Genomic DNA, 5,200 nt, shown 5'->3' on the forward strand with positions numbered 1-5,200 from the left:
AAGAGATGGACAAAAGAAAACAAAAAATCGGATTTGCTACTTGCTAGGTTCGACACACACACACACACACACACACACACACAAACACACACATCTTTAGTAGTCACATACATTTCAAACAATAACCCATTAGAGAAGAGGGGTCATGCCTTCACCATAGATCATTGTCATTGCGATCATTATGGTGTAGTAAATTTTGAAATTTACCCCGTATAATGGAATCGTCCAAGGCGTGCGCCTCCTGTTCCCCCATCTCACACACGAAAGGGCGGTTAGCGGAGTGGAGGTTGGTGGTCGTCTGCCTGTATGGTCGTATGTGTCGTTTAGTGTATGGCAAAGGGGGGTGGGTGCGATTAATTAAGTGGGATGGGTGGTGATTGGTGGAAGATAGGCAACCGAGGCAACGAATCGCTGGGGAAGTAGCCTAGTATGGCGCGAGACCGTGGAAAGGTGATAAGAAGTGAGGACCGCCGCCGGTCTTCCCTATCGGACCGATCCTCGGTTCACAGCTAAAAGACCGTGGGACCGGTCCTTTTGGACCGGTCCTCAGCGCGGCACTACTCTCCACAGGCAGTCAATGTAACTCGTGAAGGAGAGGAGTTACCGACAAATATCTGTCTTTATCCCCTAAAATCTGCCTGGATGCAACCTTAATTACGTTTTCTTACTTTTTCTTTTGTTAAAACAAGAGAGTTGACTAAAAGTTCTGCTTTTCTTTTTGGAATTAAACGATGAATTCTGCTAATTTTCTTCATTTCTATGCACATACATTATAGGGTGTTATTTACATATGACTGGTCATAGTCATGGAGAGATCTTGATCTATGGAAACACCAAGGTTTCTTTTACTTGCGAGGGAATATCAATGGTACTATTGCCGAAAATAATTGCTAATCTGTTTGTATTTTGAAGAATATTTGACCTATCACACATCAAGACCTCTGTAAACTAAAGAACACGAAGAGCGATTCCGATGCCTGAAACATCGAGTATAATAATTGCTCGTGTGTAAAGGGGTGAAAACAATAACTTTAGATACATTGAGTAGTAGATCCTTATTACCGAGGACCCAACTTTGCGCGGCCAAAACCCAGACTCGAACCAGGGGCCTACCAAGGTGGGAAGGGGGGGGGGTGAGCCTACTTTAGTGAGTCGAGTGCTCTAGGACTGAATGACCGGGGCACCTTCCATAAACAGACCGAAAAGTTGTTTACTTTGTGTTGGAGGTTTTACATGAGTCGCATTAATTTACTCCCTTTATGTTACTCTCCACTTTAGAAGAAAAGGGGTTCATGAACGTTTTAGGGGATAAACCCTTTGTCAACAAAAAGTGCAATTATCAAACGAGGAGACAGTAAAATCTTTTTGTTTCGTTTAATTGTTTTGTTATTTGGTTTTGCTACGGAAGGTTGACCTCACCACCAGTCTCAGTGCTGTAGTAGTCCTTTAGAGCTGAAATATCTAAGGGGCCGGAGCTCGTCTCAGTTTCTGTAACGTTATACTGACAGTGGCGATTGTTTGTTACTTTTTGAATAGGACGCTGATCTGAGCAAATTGCTTTCGAGTAAAATCTAACATACTTATTAGCCCAATCCTTGCTGGACGGATAGGGTCAGAATACATATCGACAGCACCTGTCATCAATATAACACGGATCTCTTGTGAGCCCCGATTGCTCCACCACTGAGTTATCGTAACCCCCTCCCTCTCCCAATTTCAATGCAGAACAGGTGAATATTTTACCTAAACGAATAGCATCATCACAATCTGATTGGGTAGCTGAAAATAAAAGTCGACCAAGGCTCTGGGAGCCAATATAAGTAAATATTTATCCTGACATTTTTCTGATAGGGTTTTTAAACAAGCAAGGAATGCGAAGCACTCTGCACGAAGAATTGAATGGCAGAGGGCCTAGGGGTGAAAAGAAAATCTTCTATTACAGTAATAAAACATGAACATTTCACGAGTTAAACCATTTGTCAGCAAAACACACAATGAAAAAGTATATTTTGTTGTTCAACCGTTTCATTTTTCATATATTGTTTTTGTAGACTAAGTGTCTGTTCCCGAAACGTTTTTTTTCTTCTCTTTTGCCATTATTTAGCCTATGCTTTTAACTCTTTGACTAATGTTTCCATCTATTACCTCAACAGTCGTCTTCCTCGGAATCAGTAAACGCCATTAGACGATACAATCAGAACACTTGAGGAAACAGGTGCCTATTTGGTGCAGCCTTAATTTTACTGAAACACAATGCAAATGTTGATGCCTGACATATCTGGATGGAGGACCCTAACTGACAAAGTCTCTTCTCTACGACCACCCCGATCAGAAGAATGGGGGTGAGGTGAGGTGAGGTCTCAAAACCAAGCAAACCATAATATTGACACGTGTAGATTTGCCTTCAACACTGAAACCGTGACAGTAATGAAATGGATTGGATTGGACTCATCTGATAGCTCCGAGGAACACTGACAGAGCTGAGGAACACTGGTGTGACGAGGAACACCGACAGAGCTGAAGTACACCGACAGAGCTGAGGAATATCGACAGAGCTGAGGAACACTGACAGCTCTGAGGAACACTGAAAGAGCTAAGGAACAATAACATTGATGAGGAACACCGACAGAGCTGAGGAATACCGACAGAGCTGAGGAACACTGACAACTCTGAGGAACATGAAAGAGCTAAGGAACAATAACATTGATGAGGAACACCGACAGAGCTGAATTTCACCGATAGAGCTGAAGAACACTGACAGCTCTGAGGAACACTGATAAAGCTGGGGAACACCGATAGAGCTGAGGAACACCGACAGAGCTGAGGAACACCGACAGAGCTGAGGAACATTGACAGATCTGCGGATCACTGATAGAGCTGAGTAAGGCATCCAAATATGAGAACAACGTACGAGACAAAGAAGAAGAAGAAGAAGAAGAAGAAGAAGAAGAAGAAGAAGAAGAAGAAGAAGAGGAATTGGAGTGGATTTGGATGTAGGACAGGACATGGCGCTTATTACATTTATTTTCGACGGCGACAATGCTGCTAACAGCCAGGCGCTTAATTTACATGCTTGTACTAAATTAATTGCCTTTTCCATAGAATCAACTTCGAGCTGCCTAAAGTGTGACTGTAACCTAGGACATACTATTCCGAAGTCGGGTGTCATACCACAAGACCGCATAGCTGCACCATAAGTGCATTAGGTATCTCTCTTGACCATTACTTCATGTGAGCGAGAGAGAGAGAGAGAGAGAGAGAGAGAGAGAGAGAGAGAGAGAGAGAGAGAGAGAGAGAGAGAGAGAGAGAGAGAGACCCTGATATGCTCTATCTATAAGATGCACTTCGGTGCATTTCATAATCGGTAAATGAGTTATATCATAATAACGGTTAAAGGTGTAACTCGAGTTCAGTAAGATGTTTGTATTTTATGGACATCTCAAAAGACCATTATTAATCTTTACCTATCCAATAACATCTTATAAAATTTATTTGGCTGAAAGTGGGGCCACAATACCTCAGCGGTTGATCCCTTCTCTCAGAAGGAACGGGTATCGATGACAGATGCAGTCGACATCTTTTCTGACCCTCGCCATTCAGCAATAAATGGGTAACTAGGTCTGTAAGAGTTTAGCGCTGAGTTCCATGCGACAGACCAGCGTCATATTCAAAGGTTAATAAACGATTACAATTACTTAACACTGCCGAAAACGGGATTAATAACAAGTCTTCCAAGTGACCGATAATTTCAAAACAAAATCATGTTGATTATACATTTAACATGAAATTTGTATTAAAATAGACGCCTTATTGAAGGGAGTGCGGCTATGAAGTCTTGTGGTATCACACTCGCCTTCGGATCGGAAGGTCCTGGGTTCGAGTCCTGCTCTGAGCGGCGCATACTTGAGTCATTGGAAAATGCTCTTGACTTTCCTTACTCACAAAGCTGACTCACGCAGTTATTCACTTGTTGGGCATAATATTATAGGTACTGAAATTAACCATTATACAATTCCGTTATATAAAGCAGCAAAGACAGGAACTTAGTCTATAATATTATATCTGTTATATGTGTTAAAAAGCACTTACTTTAGAACGAATATTGTAGTGTCTTCGTAATAAAGATCCGATGTTACAACACTATTATTGTATAATCCGGATTGATGTCAATCGTCAGTACTTACACAACCAGCGTTTGTTATTGTTTATCCCTCACTCCACTCCACACATCAACACGTGCAATACAACACTCGTAGAGCACGGGCAACGACAACGACGGCGGCAGTGCGTCTCAACTCCAAACTATTAAGTGTCCATTTATCGATTGGGTCGTTTTGTGAGGGAATCCCAGACATTGCCTATCACAGACAGGGAATATAACAGATTTGGGTCACTGCAAATCGATGCTGTACGCTTAGGAAATTTCATCCCAACATTCCGTATTTAGAACGTACCGTCACACAAAATTGTGTATAACCTTGGCCGTTTTTAGTCTGATTAATACAATTTAGTGAGAACCAATCATAAAATGGCTGGCTAAAAACAATTATAAAGAACTGAGTGACGTCAATATCGTTCTATCTATACTGGTAGTGTTTTATGGTCTTGTGGTCTTGTAGTCTTATGTAACTCACCTTCTAACCTATAGGTCCCTGATTCGAGTCTATCCTTCCCTTGGGTGGGGGGGGGGGGTGCAAAGTTGAGTCATTGGTAAAGACTCTTTACTCATGTATACCCGCCACAAATATATTATATTTCTTATTCATTGTCATATTTCACTCTTTTTGGGAACTTGTAGAAATTTAGCTAGCAGAGAAATTAATTAAAGTTATTGGACATTTCTGGTCCGAAAACATGAGGAGTGACCAAGATGAGATCAATCTCCAGAGGATTAGATATACACCTTGTGAAAATGAGCTTCTGGTTTCAGGGTGATGGCTCTTATTTTCTAGCTCTTTTGCGCCCCGTAATCCTAAGAATCTGCTTATACTAAATAGTTTTGCTATCTTGTGATCCAATATGTCACCTATTCATTTCTAGTCGTCCTGAGGACACTTCCACTGAGTTTTGAACCGGAAGACAGGAAGGTGTAACGTCACGAATTCTGCTTCTCATTGCCAAAGCTAGTATTATTCGTGGTGAACTTGGTGACGAAAATGGAATTTAGACAAGGGGTATGACATTTAACTTTTTAATTCCT

At 41.6% G+C, this 5,200-nt stretch overlaps 1 protein-coding gene across 2 annotated transcripts in view; it reads right to left on the reverse strand.

The window, feature by feature from the left end:
- The window catches only part of LOC144966049 (putative amine oxidase [copper-containing]), a 57,215-nt gene extending 52,972 nt beyond the window's left edge, over window positions 1-4,243 (reverse strand). For both annotated transcript variants that reach the window (XR_013644148.1, XM_078902054.1), the window contains exon 1: window positions 4,090-4,243. The gene's annotated coding sequence lies outside the window, so the exon portion shown is untranslated. The remainder of the gene's footprint in view (window positions 1-4,089) is intronic.
- Window positions 4,244-5,200: the final 957 nt, after the last annotated feature.

Source organism: Berghia stephanieae, chromosome 2, assembly GCF_034508935.2.
Source record: "Berghia stephanieae isolate SIO BIC M18660-M18661 chromosome 2, UCSD_Bste_1.3, whole genome shotgun sequence".
Lineage (NCBI taxonomy): Eukaryota > Metazoa > Mollusca > Gastropoda > Nudibranchia > Aeolidiidae > Berghia > Berghia stephanieae.